The 18,650-nt window shown below is 44.1% G+C and overlaps 1 long non-coding RNA gene across 1 annotated transcript; it reads right to left on the reverse strand.

Moving 5' to 3' along the window:
- Positions 1 to 1,843: 1,843 nt before the first annotated feature.
- On the reverse strand, positions 1,844 to 18,107 carry LOC119088944. Its single transcript, XR_005092705.1, has 3 exons — positions 17,942 to 18,107; positions 14,950 to 15,044; positions 1,844 to 2,503 (listed from the first exon to the last, which is right to left on the reverse strand). It is a non-coding gene; the product is annotated as an uncharacterized LOC119088944 (long non-coding RNA).
- Positions 18,108 to 18,650: the final 543 nt, after the last annotated feature.

The raw sequence follows: 18,650 nt of genomic DNA on the forward strand, positions 1-18,650 counted from the left end.
TTTTGTTCCTCTGGAGATGCCCATTATCCAGAGCATCAGGGTCTACATCCTCAAGTTCAGCATTACTTTGCATTTTAAGCATATAAAGTAAAAGTTCAGCTTTTGGGTGGGCGAAGTAAATGGCTCAGAGAGTGAAGGTGACTGCTGCCAAGCCTCACGGCTTAAGTTCAAGTCCCACGACTCATATGGTGGGAAGAGAAAACCAAATTGTCATGCATGAAGGCAAGTTGTCCTCTGACCTTTATACATGCACCATGGCGCACACACACAGAGTCGGAGACACAGTGAGTCAGAAATAAATGTAATTAAAAAAAAAAAAAAAAAAAACAGCATTCATTTGGGTCCACTGGCTCTGGGACCAGACCCACTTGGCCCCGGGGTACACGGCTCACACTGCTTCTGTAAGTGACATCTGTCAGGTCTTTGGTGACTTTTATGGTAGACACATCCTTGATGGCTTGGACACCTTTACGAACAGAGAATGAACAAGGAGATTTGATCCTCTAAATGTGCCTGGTTGGGTTGGCTTTTCTCAGCTGCGAGAGCAGTGAACCATTTTCCCCAGGCCACCTCAGGCTGCTTACAGGAGAACTGAAAACTCAACCCTTGGTGGTTATTTAATGTTTCAAGTTAGGTCCTGCTACCACTTAGCTGATGCCTCCTTTCATCTCTGGATTGTTCCTCTCCAGCACCGCCTGTGATTAAAATGTCAGCGGCTGCCAGCTATTAATAGATTTAAAATGGTGCATTTGGGAGTGCCTATGTTCAAGGCTAGGCTGGTCACCTTTATGAATACTCACACCATTTAGGGAACTCTGCCCTCCTGCCTCCCCCACAGGTGATCAGTCAGGGCAGGCGTAGCTACCTGATCTAGGACCAGCCAGAGATGCTGATATGAATCAGCAGTGGACAAAGATAAGCTGTGTCAAACTGGGAAATGGCACACGAGGCACTTACCCAGGGAAGGCAAAAAAATAGGTATAAATAAAAGCCTTGAGTGAGATGATATCATTGCAGGGGGGAAAACTGGAGATTTGCCCTCCTAGATGGGCTCCCCCACTAGGTTTAGACTCACCCCATGTTAATTGAGCCCAACTTGACAACTAAAATGTGTGTATATTTAAGGTGTATAATGTTTTGATATACACATACATCATGAAATTATGCCAATTAACATAGTCGTCATCTGACATTGTTTCCAACTGTGTGTGTGTCTTTGTGTACACTGATTTACTCTCTGGGTGTGGTGGAGCAAGCCTTTAATCCTAGCACTCAAGGCAGGGGCAGGCAGAGCGCTGTAAATTTAAGGCCAATTTGGTCTACATCTTGAGCTCCAGGACATCTAGGGCTATGTGGAGAGATCGTATCTAAAGAAAGAAAGGAAGGAAGGAAGGAAGGAAGGAAGGAAGGAAGGAAGGAAGGAAGGAAGAAAAAAAAGGTTCACTCTAGCAGATGGAACAACAATTTCTATGGCTTATAGCTCACATTTCCCTATAACTGCAGCCCCTGGACTGGGGCTCTGAGGGCATCTGCACTTAACATGTGTACATTCACAGATACACATATTCAAATAATTAAAAATAACCATGACTGGAGACACTGATCAAGGGTTAAGAGCACTTGCTACTCTGTCAGAGGACCCACGTTCTGTTCTCAGGGCCCATTTTTGGTGGCTCACAAGCATCTGTAACTCTAGCTCCAGGGGATCTGACACCCTATTCCGGACACATACACGCGCCTGTGTGCACATGCAGATAAAATAAATATTTTAAAATAACACAATTTTTTTTTTAAAAAAAAAGGTTTGCTCTCCTAGCGAATCAAGAGCATTTCAGATGGTCTCTCTTAGCACCTTCCCACTGTGTGCCATTCATGGGGTTACACGTTGGATCTCCAGAATCGATTCATCTTATAACTGAACATAGTAGTACTTTCTCACCGGGACTACCAGCCTGCAAATAATGACATGGAGACTTATTATTAATTATGAAAGCTTGGCTTTTAGCCTACGTTTGTTTCCAACTAGCTCTTATACCTTAACCTGTATTTTTTCATCTCCGTTCTGCCATGTGGCTCGATTCCTCATCTCCATACTGCCTGTCCTATTTCCCCTACATCTTGATGGTGTCTCCCCAGCTCTCCTCTTCCCACAGCCGTCTCTCTCCCCGGAAGTCCCACCTATTCTCTCCTGCCTGGCTACTGGACGTTCAGCTCTTTATTACCTCAATCTCAGCTATCCATCTCCACACACTATACAAACACAACGTCTGAAAGCTCACACCTCTTGACCTGCATCTCCCCACTGCACCAAGCCCCAGGTCCTGGAAACCACCATTTACTTCCCCGTTACGAGTTCCACTCTGCTGTTGTCCACATATAAATGAAACCGTGCAGCACTTCTGACCCTGGCTTCCTCCACGGACAGGTTCACTCACGTTGCCAGGACTTCCAAGTGTTGAATAGTTCTCTGTTGCATGTGGGTAGCACCCTTTTGTCCATTCACCTGTGGACACACACACAGAGGTTGTTTCCTGTATGTGGTGTGGTGAGAAATGGGTACAGGTGTTACTGTTTTTTGTTTGTTTTGTTTTTACTCTTTTGCTCTTTTTGGCTCCTTTGGGGGGCCCCGCCCCTCAGCTCCCAAATAAATCACACATGGAGGTTTATTCTTAATTATTAATACCCAGCCTTAGCTTGGCTTGTTTCTTGCCAGCTTTTCTTAAATTATCCTATGTACCTTTTGCCTCTGGGCTTTTTCCTTTTCTTACTTCTGTAATCTTACTTTCAATCTTACTCCGTGGCTGGCTGGGTGGCTGGGTGGCCCGCCCCTTCTTTTCTTATTCCTTGATCTCTCTTGCTTCTCCTTCTCCTCCTCCCAGATTTCTCCTTCTATTTATTCTCTCTGCCTGGCTACCCCACCTATTTTTCCCTCCTGCCTCAATATTGGCCATTCAGCTCTTTATTAGACCATGAGGTGTTTTAGACAGGCACAATAACACAGCTTTATTAACACAGAGTTAAACAAATGCAGCATAAAAGAATGCAACACATCTCTGCATCATGAAACAAATGTTCCACAGCAAAAATAAATGTAATACATGTTATAATATTCTCCAACAAGGTGTCTCATTGAGACACCTTAATCTTTCCTGGACTGATCTTTAATTCTTTTAAATCTCCTTTCTGGAACTGGAGGCAAACTGCTGAGAGCTGCCATATGGGTACTGGGGCTCGAACCTCAGTCCTCTGGAAGAGCAGTCAGTGTTCTTAAATTGAAGATAATCATACTTACCTCAGGGTTTTTAGAAGGATTCAAGATATTATATGTCACGTAAGTGTATGCAACCTAATAGAACTTTATTTTGTATTTTCTATTTATTTTTTTTAGACCATGGGTCCCAGGCAGGCTGGCTTTAAACCCACTACATAACCAAGGATGACCTTGAATTTCTTTATAAAAAGACATTTAAAAGATTATTTTAATTACGTTTATGTGTCTGTGTGTGGGTTTGTGCATGTGAGAATGGGTATCAGAGGAAGCCAGAGGAATCAGATCTTCTGGAGCTGGAGTTACAGACAGTTGTGAACCTTCTGATGTGGGTGCTGGGAGCTGAACTTGAGTCCTCTGCAAGGGCAGTACTTGCTCCCAACTGCTGAGCCATCTTTCCAACCCCCTCGGACTTCTGAGCCTCCTGGTTCCACTTCTAGGGTCCCACCGTGCCTGGTTTATGCGCGCTGGGGACGGGACCTGGGCCTCCGTGCAAACCAGGCAAGCGCTCCACCAACTGAGGCACATCCCCAGACCTTTACGTCTTCTTCAAATGGAAATAAAGGAAGCAGAACCTTTAAAAATCACCACTTACCATAAAGAATGGAGCGTGTGGAGGAAATAAAAGATCCATGCAACACAAAATCAGATATAAGCCGACTCTGTCTGTCGAAGTACTCATGATTGTGCTTAGTACTCAGCACTGTGACTGGCAGACCCCCAGTACTCAGTCACTTTGCTTTCTGTGAATAGCTTCAAAGCGAGGCATTCCCCTGACTCCAGCACCACTGGGTTACCCAGCATTCCCCTGACCCCAGGACCACCGGGTTACCCAGCATTCCCCTGACCCCAGGACCACCGGGTTACCCAGCATTCCCCTGACCCCAGGACCACTGGGTTACCCAGCATCCCCCTAGCCCCAGGACCACCGTTACCCAGTTGACTGAGCACTTTTGCACATCCAGTTGCCCTGTTCTGTTGTAATTCACCGAGCCCTTGAGCGTGAAGTCACCACAGCAGCCATGATTTCATTTGGAAAGCCTGGGGTTTATGAGGTAATTTTCCCCTTTAGTCTTTCCCCGCTATTCTTATTTACTCTCACAGGCTTTTCAGTTTCAGCCGTGGCTCACAGGCAAGCAAAATAAAAACAAGCCGAGGGCTTTTCATGAAGTAACTTGTAACTGTTGCTCCTTTCTAATCACTAAGGGAAAAAAGGAAACGAAAAGCCAGGCCACAAGACAGCCTCATCTTTTCACAGCATTCCCATCCCGATAGGCATTTGAAGTGTAAAGGTCCTTCAGCTAACCCTCAACCCGAGGCATGAGCCAGAGGAGGGCAGGGATACTGCCAGGGCACATTTCCATCCCAAAGAGTGTGAGGTGTGGGCAGCTGTGGCCTTTGTCTTCTCAACAAAGCCTCCCTCTTTGCTCCAGAGAATTGGCCTTCCCAGATCCTGAATGATCCCCACGGGACTGGCTACACAATCCGCCCCATCCAATCATGCCAACCCAGCCATGTTTACACAGGGCAACCGGGCATTGTCCCAAGCAAGTCCAATCACATTTCTTCCAAGAGATTTGCTGTGTGACACACTGGGAAAGCTGGGGAGGGGTCTCACTCTCTAAGCATGAATCATAGACTATTTATAAGACCGGGGCGAACACGCGAAGAGCAACAGAGACAAACAAACCTGAGAGGAAGAGTGGGAAATACAATCTTGGTGACATCATTTAAGCACCTGAATTCACCTGTGACTAAAGCCTTTGTTTGGTTAAGCAGATTGGACAGGCAGAAACTGAGTTCGGAGTTCCCCACCCCCACCTCATCCCCAGCTCCAGGCTTAGTGAGTGTGAGAGTTTTTTGTTTTATTATTTAAAAGATTTACGTTTAGTTGTGTGTGTGTGTGTGTGTGTGTGTGTGTGTGTGTGTGTGTGTGTGTGTGTGTGTGTTTCTCATGAAGGCCAGAGGGGTCAGATCTCCCTGGAGCAGTTACTGATGGTACAAGCAGCTGTGAGCAACCCAACGTGGGGGCTGGGAACTGAACTCGGGTCTTCCACAAGAGTAATGTATGCTCTTAACTACTGAGACTTTTCTGCAGTCCCATGGTGTCTTAGGGTTTCTATTACTGTGAAGAGACACCATGGCCTCGGCAACTCTTTTAAGGAAAACATTGAAGTGGCTCACTTACAGTTTCAGAAGCTCAGTCCATTATCATGGCCGGGAGCATGGTGGCGTTCAGGCAGACATGGTGCTGGAGGAGTAGCTGAGAGTCCTGCAAGGAACAGGAGGTCAGCTGAAGCAAAAGAGTCCTCAAAGCCCGCCCCCACAGTGACACAGTTCCTCCAACAAGGCCACACCTCCTAATAACACCTCTCCTTTTGGGGACCATTTTCTTTCAAACCACCACACATAGTATAAAGGTTGAAAGAAAGGAAACTTAACTTCTTGATATACAAGGAGAATTTGGACAGGAGTGACCATTCATGATGGAGAGCAGAGTAGGAAGGGTGGCCCAGAGAGAGAAGGAGTGGAGAGAGGAGGCAGAGTAGAATGCCACAAACCCTCACATCTTAGGTAAATTGAAGTTAAAAGAAAAAAAAAATCACCAAATATTTGTGTAGTCGAATATTTTAAGGTGCGTTACTTTTGTTTATGTTGCGTTTGTCTAACTCTATGAAGCTGTGTTACTGTGCCTGTGTAAAACACCTGATGGTCTAATAAAGAACCAGCCAATAGCAAGGCAGGAGAAAGGCTAGGCGGGGCTGTCAGGCAGAGAGAATAAATAGAGGAAGAAAATCGATGGAGGGGCAAAGATCGAGCAGCCAGAGGAAGAGGACTCCAGGGGCCAGCCACCCAGCCACACGGCAAGCCATGGAGTAAGAGTAAGATTTATAGAAGTTAGAGAACAGGAAAAGCCTAGAAGCAAAAGATAGACAGGTTAATTTAGATTAAGAAAAGCTGGTTAGAAACTAAGCCAAGCTAAGGCCGGGCATTTATAAGTAATAATAAGCCTTCATGTGTGATTTATTCGAGAGCTGGGTGGCTGGTTCTCTTAAAAAGACCAAAGACCAACGGTATATTTGTCGGTTGGCTTCTTGGTAAAACCAATTTTTTTATAAAAGATTTATTTATTTATTTATTATATATACAGAAGAGGGTGCCAGATCTCATTACAGATAGTTGTGAGCCACTGTGTGGGTGCTGGGAATTGAACTCAGGGCCTCTGGAAGAGCAGTTGGTGCTCTTAACCTCTGAGCCATCTCTCCAGCCCAGTAAAGCCAAATTTTAAAAGAAAGATTTATTTTGTGTGTATGAGTGTTGGCCTGCCTGTGTGTCTGTGCATTATGTGCATTCAGTGCCCACAGATGCCTAAGGAGGGCATCAAATCTCTAGAGCTGGAGTTAGGGACAGCTGTGGGGTGCCTAATGCAGGTGCTGGGAACCAACCCAGGTCCTCTGGAAGAGCAACAAGAGCTTTAAACGGCTGAGCCCTCTATCTGGACTCAGTAAAACCAGTTTTTAAACAAGTGAAAACAAAGCAGGCTTAATTAAAAATTTGAGGTCTTTGGTCTTTTATAGGTCCTGGAATGGACCCCCTTAAGATAACCAATTAAGGGGGCTGGAGAGATGGCCCAGCGGTTAAAAGCACCAACTGTTCTTCCAAAGGACCCAGGTTCAATTACCAGCACCCACATGGCAGCTCACAACTGTCTGTAACTCCAGTTCCAGGGGACCCGACACCCATGGCAAAACACCAATGCACATAAAATAAAAATAAATAAAATTTAAAAAGGATCCTGAAAGTCAATATTGATTATTGATTGTCAAACTGATAATGTCTAGAACCACCCAGGGGACAAGTCTCTGGGTTATATCTCTAGATTTCTTAAATAAAACAAAAAAATTACATTTATTTGTTTGTTTGTTTGTATGTGTATTGTCCTGCCCTCATGCCACGATGCAAATCTATAGATCAAGAGTCAGTTGTCGTCTTCCACCATGCAGGTTCTTGGAGTAGACTGAGAGAGACACCAGGCTTCATGGCAAGTTCCTTTACCCTCTGAACCATTTCATCAGCTCCAGCATTTCAAGATTAGGTTAACTGATGCGAGAATAGCCACTCCAACTGGCAGCAGCAACCATGAGCTTGGTCCCTCACTGAATAAAAAGAGAGAGCTGGGTGTAGTGGCACACACCTCCATGAGTTTGAGGCCAGTGTGGGCTACAACCTCATGCCAGATGAGCCAGGGCTACATTTTAAGACCCTGTCTTTTTTTTTTTTTTTAATCAATTGGAGGAGTTATAATAGAAATCAGCAGCACATATTTTATTCAATCAAACATAGGGATAAATAGTTATCATTGTTGTATCTATTGTCTATTACTTCTCAATACTGTGATTTTAATGACGTCTGCAAGAGAGTATTTTGGGTGCCTGGAGAGATGGGTCCAGTTCCCAGCACCCACATGACAGTTTACAACAAGTCATCCATACAATGTAGCAGTTTGAATGTAGTTTGTTTATGACCCCCATAATCCCACAGGGAGTGGCACTATTAGGAGGTATGGCTTTGTTGGAGTGGTATGACCTTGTTGGAGGAAGTGTGTCACTATGGGGGCAGGTTTTGAGGTTTCCTATGTTCAGGATACTGTCCAGTGTCTCAGTCTACTTCCTGTTGCCTGCAAGATGTAGGATGCTCAGTTCAAGGACCACATCTGCCTGCATGCTGCCACGCTCCCCATCATGATGATAATAAACCGAACCTCTGAAACTGTAAGTGAGCCCCCTCAATTAAAATATTTTTCTTATAAGAGTTGCTCTGGTCATGGTGTCTCTTCACAGCAATAAAAACTGTAAGACACACATAAAATAAAAATAAACTACTACTACTAATAATAATAAAAGCCAGGTGTGATGGCATATATACACCTTTAATCCTAGCACTCTGAAGGCAGAGGCAGGTGGATCTCTCTGAGTTCAGGGCCAGTGTGGTCTACATAGTGAGTTCTAGGACAACCAAATATACATACTGTGACCGTGTCTCAAAACTCAAAAAACAAACAGAAAAATTGTATTATTTCATGGTATGAAACTACTTGGTCAGTAATATACTGAGATAAAAGTTCCAGGACACACCCACAAAAGCCCGAGGCTTTGGCGCTAGATGATGACGGTGGACACACTCCTGCTATGGTTGGCATGTGGGTAGCACTTGGTGTCCTAGGATGGTGCCTTGGAAGACGCTGTGAACTCCTCGGGTGAGGTCTAGTGGGAGGTCTTTAGGAGACTGAAAGAAGACCACTGAGGGGGGTTGTGGGACCTGATCCATGCTGTCTCTCTCTGCTGCACAGCCATTGGCCATCCTCACCAAAGGCCCAAAGCAGTGGACTCACCCAGTCTTAAACCTGGATCTCAAAAACTATGAGGCAAACACACCCATTGTTACTTGATAAGTAGCTGTACTAGCTCCCCCTCACCCCTTGGGGGGGGGGGAACGGCAAAAATAAAAAACCAAAACCAAACCAAAACAAAACAAAACCCCAGAGTATCATTGTATACCCATGGCTGCATGGCTGGGCTCAATCTCACCAAGATCAAAGATCTACCTGCCCCCGTCTCCTGAGTACTTCTGTTAAAGACATGCATGCCACGCCTGGCCCTTAGTTACTTTCTGGACTCTGTAACAAAATACCTGACAGCAAACAGCTTAAGGGCTGAAGGGTTTGTTTTGGCTTGTATTTTATGTGGGTACACCATATCATGGCGGGAAGGCATCGTGGCAGGAGCCGCATTGTGTTAGAAATCAGAAAGTAAACAGAACGTGGGCAGGACCATTAAGTCTCAAGACCCACCCTGAGTGATCCACTTCCTCCAGTACGGTTCTTCCTCCCAAAGATTCCATAGCCTTCCCAAAAGAACACCACTACCTGACGATCATAATTCTCCTTCTTCAAGGTTCCATGGATGAAAGATTCAAAATTTAAAAAAAAAAAAAAAAATCAAACCAACAAAAACCCCAAGACAATGAAAGGGCGAGAGCACAGCAGAGCCAGGAAAGCAAGCCGAGCCAGGGTGAATGTGATGCTGGAGGAGACGGGAGCCTTTTCAGGACCACAAAGATGGCCAATGGCAGGCAATGCGGCCTTCCCAGGGAGGCCCAAGCTCTGTAGACCCCGCTTGGAAGAGAGGAGGTCTGGCAGTGTCTGCCTACTTCTCTGGGGACATTGGGAACTCAGCTGCCATGCTGTGAAAAGCACAAGCCACACGGACAGGCCAAGTGCGTGTCCAGCCAACAGCCCTGCTGAGCGGCCAGCTGCCAGCCTCTGTCCCTGGCAGCCATGGGAAGGGGTGACTGAGACGGCCCCGCCCAGCCACATGCCCAGATGAACACAGCCACAGCCCACATCACATACAGCTAAGAGCTGGCCCAACAGACCCAGTAAACACATGGAATCATTGGCAATAATAAAATGGGTGTTGCTTTTGACCACCGAGTTTAGGACTGTTAAATAACAATAAATAACCAGAGCAAGGGCCCAGGGGCAACCAAAGCTAATGAAAGAATCTCCTTTGAGCCTTTCCTTCTTCTCACCAACCCTCCCCCATCTTCTTCTAAGGAGATTTTGTAAGTATTTTCGACAGTTTTTTCATTTTTGGAGAAAGGAGCTCATGTAGCTCAGGATAGCTTCAAATCCACTATACAGCAAGGGCTTTGAACTTGAAATCTTCCTCTCTGGGAAGCACTGGGATTACATGTGTGCATCACCACACCATTTTATTCAGTCCCGGGGATTGACGCCAGGCCCTGGTGTACGCTAGACAAGCTTGCTACCAACTGAGCCACACCCCAACCCTGACGCTTGATTTCTATTCCTTGCCTAGCATCACAGTGAGAAGAGATGGGGGAGGTATTTCCTGATATGAGGAATCACAAAAATTCAACTTGGTATGAGGATTTTTTTTTCCTATAAAAGGAAAAGGGCAATTAAAAAAATATAAACAAGGGCTGGGGGCATAATGTTAGTTATTCACCTATCCCATGTGATACCAGGTTCAACAGCCAGCACCACCAAACCACTAATATTAAATTAATATTTTATGGGTTTTTTTTGTGGTTTTTTTTTTTTTTTTTTTTTTGGTTTTTCGAGACAGGGTTTCTCTGCATAGCTTTTCCTGGAACTCACTTGGTAGCCCAGGCTGGCCTCGAACTCACAGAGATCCGCCTGCCTCTGCCTCCCGAGTGCTGGGATTAAAGGCGTGTGCCACCACCGTCCGGCAAGTTAATATTTTATGTTTTTAATAAAAAAAACAGTGGCGGATTTGGAATAAGTCTGTGAAAACAAGAAAGCAAGAAAAAGCATCGTATTAGTTACTTTCTGCTGCTGGGATAAAACACTATGGCCAAGTCAATTTAAAGAAGGCTTTATTTGGGGCTTATGGCTCCAGAGGGATAAGTCTGTCGCCGTCTTGACAGGGAGCTGGGAAGCATGTAGCTAGACATGGTCACTGGAACTGGAAGCTGAGAGTTGAGGCTCACATCTTGAACTACACATACAAAGCAGAATGTATCGTTGAATATTATTTTAAGGTGTGTTACTTGTTTATGTTGCATTTGTTTAACTCTGTGAAGCTGTGTTACTTTGCCTGTCTAGAACCACCTGATGGTTCTAATTAAGAGCTGAACGGCCAATAGGGAGGCAGGAGAGAGAAACAGGCAGGGCTGGCAGGCAGAGAGAATAAATAGGAGGAGAAATGTGGGAGGAGAAAGAGGAAGAAAGAGCAAGAGAACAAGGAGAGGAGGATGCTAGGGGCCAGCCACACAGCCACACAGCCACACAGCCAGACACAGAGTAATAGTGAAAGTAAAATATACATAAGTAAAAGGAAGAGAAAAGCCCAGAGGCAAAAGGTAGAAGGGATAATTTAAAGTTACGAAAAGCTGGCAAGTGCTGTGGGATGGTCTGTATGTCAAATGCTCTGATTGGTCAATAAATAAAACACTGATTGGCCAGTGGCTAGGCAGGAAGTATAGGCGGGACTAACAGAGAGGAGAAAAGAAAGAACAGGAAGGCGGAGGGAGACACTGCCAGCCACCGCCATGACAAGTAGCATGTGAAGACACCAGTAAGCCATGAGCCACGTGGCAAGGTATAGATTTATGGAAATGGATTAATTTAAGATATAAGAATAGTTAGCAAGAAGCCTGCCATGGCCATACAGTTTGTAAGCAATATAAATCTCTGTGTTTACTTGGTTGGGTCTGAGTGGCTGTGGGACTGGCGGGTGACAGAGATTTGTCCTGACTGTAGGCAAGGCAGGAAAACTCTAGCTACAGGCAAGAAACAAGCCAAGCTAAGGCTTTATAATTAAGAATAAACCTCCATGTGTGATTTATTTGGGAGCTGGATGGCAGACCCCCCAAAAGAGTGGAAATAACCAACAACAATTTGGTGTTCCAACATGGGGCTAGAGTAAAAGAAAATCTAACAACAAGAAGGGCTAATAGGGAGTGCCATATAGTTCTTGATTCCTCAAAGCTTGCCTCCAGGGACATACTTCCTCCAACAAGACTATCATTCTAAACATACCCAAACAGGACCACCATCTGGGGACCAAGTGTCAAATGCCCGAAACTATGGGGGACATTTTCATTCAAACCACCACAGGCATCTATGGGACTAAGGGTATTGAGACCATTTCTTCTAAAGAGGGAAAGGGCCTTTGTGACATAGAATTCCATTTTCCCTGCAAGTCCCTATCTGAGTCTCCAACAAATAGTATAGACACAGTGACTGGCTAAAAATGTTTTGGTTAAAACATCCAGGAATAATTCAATGCCAAAGCACAAAACACTTAATCGTAATTATGGAACGTCATGTAAATGTTTAAAATGTTAATGCAAATTAGTTAAGAGGTAAGGGAGACATAGACACATAATTGGAAACTGTTCACTATAGTCACCAGAAAAAACAGAACTCATAAAAGTCTTAAAAATTGTTCCTGGAAATTGAGGCTGAGGGCAGGAATAATTCAGACAACTTGTCTTTTAAATTTTAGGTCTTTCCCCCTAAACCCCCAGACAGGGTTTCTCTGTGTAGCTCTGGTGGTCCTGAAACTCACTCTATAGACCAGGCTGGCCTCGAACTCACAGAAATCCACCTATCCCTGCCTCTGAGTGCTAGGATTAAAGGCCACCACTGTCCAGCTAAAACTGTTCCTTATTTTATTAAAACTTTGTAGGAAGAGCCAGGCAGTGGTGGCGCACACCTTTAATCCCAGGCTTGTGAGGTAGAGGCAGGCAGATCGCTGAGTTCGAAGCCAGCCTGGTCTACAGAGTGAGTTCCAGGACTGCCAGAGCTACACAGAGAAACCCTATCTCAAAAATAAGCAAAGAAAAATACTTTGTAGAAGTTTACACAAAAAATAAAGGAAAAAATGCAACAAAGTACTAACACTTCAACTATTAGCAATGGAGGGTTTTCCCATTCATCTCATTTTGATTTTTATCAGTTCCATGTACATGTGTATATATATTCTCCGGTGTTTCATTTGAAGGCGCAGTGTAGAGGCCTCTGGCCTCAACCTTCGAAGGAGAAAATTCTGAGAATGAGTCACAACTAAACCAACAATCCTCTACTTAATTTCAGGTCCTCGGGGCAGGATGTTTCCTTGGTAGCAGTGGAGACCGAGAGCTACCAGCAGGAGCGGAAGCTGACAGCACAGCCTGGCTTTGTCACCAGGAGAGAGCAAATCCCCAGCTGACTGGCTGCCAGTTACAGAACACGCTGCTGCGGTGTGCCATGGGGAAAGAGGGTGAAGCCACAAGGGGCGTGGCGAGGCAGAAGCGCAGTCCCTGGCCTCTTTGGAATCCGAAGTCAGAAGGATGATTTAGTTCAGTTTTTCACCTGTCATGCCTACGTCTGATATTTACTTCATGAGTAAAGTACTTGCTATCTTCAAATTGTTCTCTTTCTTTTTCTTTTCTTTTTTTTCCTTTCTCTCTTTTTTTTGGACACATAACCCTGGCTGTCCTGGAACTTACTATGTAGACCAGGCTGGCCTTGAACTCACAGAGATCTGCCTGCCTCTGCCTCCCTCTGATTAAAGGAGTACACCACTATGACCTGAAAATGTTTTTTTTCTTTTTTTCTTTTCCTTTTTTTTTTTTTTTTGGTTTTTCAAGACAGGGTTTCTCTGTATAGCTTTGCGCCTTTCCTGGAACTGGCTTTGGAGACCAGGCTGGCCTCAAACTCACAGAGATCCGCCTGCCTCTGCCTCCGGAGTGCCGGGATTAAAGGCGTGTGCCACCACCGCCTGGCTCTTTTTCTTAATTTCAGTGGTTATGACAATGATAAAGCTGGGCTGGCGGGGAGTGGGGGGTGGGGTGGGGGGGGTGGGGGGGGTGATGAGTTTATGAGACTATCACATCTCTTCCAGAATAGCAGGCTCACTAAAGCTCCACCTCTGTCAATTCATGAAGGTTAGTAACAGTTTATATGTTACTTTCTTCATCATTTTCCTGCACAATAGGACTCAATTTGTAATCTGTGTGTGCAAGTATATAGCCATGCATGAAGAAAACGGTTGCAGGAAGTTACTACTAGAATCTGGATGTTTTGCCTACATGCAATTTAACTTAATGCTCACGTGCATTTGTAGTTAAATTGCTAAATTCTGGTTATTTAGACTTTGACATCTCAGGTGCTGGAGAAATGATGTAACAGAACACTGGCTGCTCTTCCAGAGGACCCAGACTCAGTTCCCAGCACATACATGGCAGCTTACAACTGCCTGTATCTCCAATTCTAAGGGACCCAGGGTTCTCTTCTGGCCTCACCGTGCACCAGGTCTGCATTTAGCACATGGATGTGCATGCAGGCAAAACACCCATACACGTTTAAAAAGTTAGAATTTAAAATCTCATTACTGATTTCTGTCTTGAGGCATTATAGTCAGAGAATGTACTCTATATAATTTAAATGTTGTCGTTATTTCCCAGCCTGGGCTAGTTCACTCCTCCTTAGGCAGCCTGGCGTCTGATCACTATTTTCTATTGACATTGGGGATAATGTGCATTCTGCCTTGTAAATTGGTTTATTAGATTATTGTAGCCTCCACAGCCCGTTTTATTTGTTGCCTCTGCCTTTTGTCAAAGGTAAATGTTGTTAAAGTGTGGTGCACAGTTCATTTCTGTTTCTCTGGCTTTTATGTTTCCCAGGGACATGAAGTGTAATCTTTATTAACTCAATTAATAGCAGTTTCCTTTCAGAAGCAGGTTGGTTTACGGCAAAGCTTTTAATTAAAATTTTTTTTGGATTATTTCTGCTTCCCAACCAGTACATGTAGCTTGCTTCCTTCCTTCCTTTTCTTTTCTTTTCTTTCTTTCTTTTTTTTTTTAAGAGGAGATTCTGTGACCCAGATTGGCCTTGAACTTGTTATGTAGCTGAGGCTGGTCTTGAACTCCTGATTCTCATTCCTCTGCTTCCATTTAAATTTAATTAAAAATCAATATTCACCTGTACTGTACCTGTTTAAGGCATTGGCCCTGATTTCATTACATTAACAATAACATAACAATACATTAGCAATGTGATGTTACATTGTCTTAGGGTTTCTATGGCTGTGATGAAACCCACCATGACCAAAGAGCAAGTTGGGGAGGAAAGGATTTATTAGGCTTACACGTCAGCGTTGCTGTTCATCACTGAAGGAAGTCAGGACAGGAACTCAAACAGGGCTGTAATCAGAGGAGGTGCTTTTTGTCTTGTCTGCCCGATCTCAAATAAACACACAAACACTGATATTAATTACAGGATGCTTGGCTGATGGCACAGGCTTATTACTAACTAGCTCTTACATTTAAATTAACCCATTTTTATTCATCTATGTATTGCCATGTGGTCTGTGGCTTTACTGGTCCTCTGGCATCTTGTTTCTTGGGCAGCTGGCTCCAGTCTCTCTCGACTCCACCCCTCTTCCTCCGAGTCCTTAGTTTGACTGTTCCACCTAATCTTATCCTGCCTTGTCATAGGCTAAAACAGCTTTACTATCAACCAGTGAGAGCAATACATACCCACAGTGTACAGGAGGATCATCCCACAGCACAGGGCAGGATCCCGGAGGCAGGAGCTGATGCAGAGGCCACGGAGGAGTGCTGCTCACTGGCTTGCTTCCCCTGGCTTGCTCAGCCCACCTTCTTATAGAACCCAGGGCCACCAGCCCAGGGATGGCCCCACTCACCATGGGCTGGCCCTCCCCCATTGATCACTAATTGAGAAAATGCCCTACATCTGGATCTCATGGAGGCATTTCCTCAACTGAGGCTCCTTCCTCTGATGACTCCAGCTTGTGTCAAGTTGACACACAAAACCACCCGGTACAATTGTGAACTATGTTTGTTTGCTTCATTTCAGATCACGTGATAACTCTATCCATCTTTTCCTTTATGTCAAAAGTTATAAGATAATTCAACATTGGAAAGCCTGATACGTCTCTGGCCATCTTTTATTTAAAAAAAAAAGCTATGAGATAGTTCAATATTAGGATATTTATTACTGATAGAATATAGTCATAGCCAACAGGTTTACTTATTTTTTAAGGTAACACATCTAAGATAGCATTCAATATGACTCAGATTTTTTTTAAAGTATTATGAAATTAATAAAAGAAAGTACTTTTAATCTTTTTTTTGTTACTTAATTTTAATGATGTCCCACCAGGAGCCTTATCTTTGTGTTGGGAGTGTAGAGTCTATACTTATATTAAATAGAGTGAGCTTCCTATATTATTCCATTTGAATGCACATGTCCCTCAGAAAGGACCATTTATCCCAAGACCTTGGACACCACAAGCGCAGACACTCAGTCACTTCTGTGAAATGATGATACTGAAACTTGACAGTTCACTTGATGGGACTGAAGGCCCCTGGGAGATCGGTAGAACGTCCCTCTGTGTGTGTCTGTGAGGACATTTTAAGAGAGGGGAGGCCTGCTCTGAAAGTGGGCGGCACCACCCTGCAGGCTGCCGGCCTGGACAGAATGGATGGGGAAAATTGAGAACGGAAAACAAAATCTCGCTAGTGCTGACTCCTGACCACCGTGACATGAACAGTTCTGCTCCATCCTGTTCTCTTAGCCATGATCGGAGGAAACTCTGGGAACTCTGGAGCCATGAGGCAGAATCTTCCTTTAGAAGGTATTTTGCTTAGATATTTCATCACACAGACAAAACCCTGATTTAAAACACACATCCTTCAGAATTTTAAACTATTGTTTTTTATTTTATTTTTAATTTTTTTGCAGACAGAGTCTTACTATGTAGCCCTGGCTGGCCTCAAACTCCCAGAGATCTGCCTGCCTCTGCCTCCCAAATTTTGGGATCAAGGCGTGCTCCACCATGCCTGGCTACTGTTCTCATTTTTATTGTTTGGTACATGCTTAAATCATTCTAAATTTGTTCATCCAGAGACTATTCTTGTAGACCCCTGCTTTTTACTTGTTCTATGTATTTTCTGTTATTTTTAAAGAATTTGGCATTTACTTAAAAAAATTTAATTATGTTTACTTTGTGTGTGGGGGGAGATGGGGAATGTTTATGCCACAGAATACATGTGTATGTAAAGGGACCAGTTTTCTCCTACCACATGGATTCCTGGGGTTGAACTCAGGCCATCAAGCTCAGCAGCAGGTGCCTCCACCCACTGGGCCATCAAACTGCTCCCCAGATGTGTGTTTGAACACATTCTTACCTCCTGGAACAATAATGATACAGGCCTGCTTCTAACCTAAAACCAGTCATTTGTTCAGGGAGCCCTAATTATTTTTTTGGCAGAGATGACACTTAAATGAATGTGTTTTAGTAGAAAGTATTTTATGTTCACAAACTAGTACTTTCATTGGGATACATGCCTTTAATCTCAGCACTTCAAAGGCAGAGGCAGGTAGATCTCTATGAGTTCAAGGAGGCTGGTCTGCACAGTGAGTTACAGGACAGAGTTACACACACACACACACACAGACACAGAGCAAAAAAGCCCCACTTTTGAATAATGTAGGAATTGTCATAATTTATCCCATCTACCCCACTATCTACCATTTCAATGATGATATTGATATATAGGAATAATTTCACTACATTTAAAAAATTATCATCAGTCATATGTTATCCTTAAAATAATCTATGTACATTTGATAAAGCATTGGTTCACAAGACTTAAAATTGATTCAGAGTAATGAGATACAGTAGATGTCTTGAAAGAAATAATTGGTTTTCAAAACAATCTTAGTACACGCCATTCACATTTTCTTCTCAGCCAATTCATGATTTTAAAACCAGGCATGGTGATGAACAGTAATCTCAGCATTTAGGAAGTCCATAGAGGAAGGAAGGTCAGAAACCGAAGGCCAGCTTGGCTACATCACAAGTTTAAGGTTGGCCTGGGGTACATGAGACCTTGTTTCAGAACGAAATCAAGGCTGGAGAGGTGGCTCAGTGGTTAAGAGCACTGACTATTCTTCCACAGCATCTGAGTTCAGTCCCCAGAACCCACATCAGGTGACTCACAACTGCCTGTGATTCTAAGGCCAGGAGATCTGAGACCCACACAGGTGCCAGCACTCATGTGTGTGCACACAGGGTGGAGGGTAACACACATAATAAAAATAAAACACCTTACCAGGAGGGTAAGAGCACGTGCCCCTCATTCTGAGAGCCTAAGCAAGCTGTGTTCCCAGGACCCATATTAGGTGGTTCACACTTATCTGTGACTCCAGCTCTAGGGGATCAACACCCTCTTCTGAGTTTGCATTTACATGGATGCACGCTTGTGAGCATGTGCACACACACACACACACACACACACACTATTAAAACATCACCACCTCCTTCTGGTGTTGAAGTGAGTGGCAGTGACCTCTACTGGAATCTTGCTGTTTATCTAACTGAATGACTCACTGGCTGTGACACATGAGATAACTATTTCTGTTGCCCTGTGGTTTTATGGCTCACGGAGTGACAGCTGTATGAGACTCATGGGAGATGCTGCCTAAGTTCTCAGTCACAGGAGCAGTTGTGTGTAAACTCTTTGTTTTTTCATTTTCATGGTCTGTTTGGACATTGAGCAATAATATTTCAGAAATTGGGTCATTTCTTGTGAAGAATAGGGACTGGGAAAGTTTTTATTTCTATCTTTCTTTTTTCTTAATGCAGCCAAGGCTGGTCTTGAACTCCTGATAGTCTTGCCTCCACCTCCAGAGTGCTTGGACTTCAGGTGTGTGCTGCCAAACTAGTGTTTTGATTCCCTAATGCATAGAGATATTAGAAGAATATAAAAAACTGCCATCAAGATTAATAACATTTGTTGGAGACATAATATCGGTCAACTT

The sequence above is a fragment of the Peromyscus leucopus genome, chromosome 13 (genome assembly GCF_004664715.2).
Source record: "Peromyscus leucopus breed LL Stock chromosome 13, UCI_PerLeu_2.1, whole genome shotgun sequence".
Classification (NCBI taxonomy): domain Eukaryota; kingdom Metazoa; phylum Chordata; class Mammalia; order Rodentia; family Cricetidae; genus Peromyscus; species Peromyscus leucopus.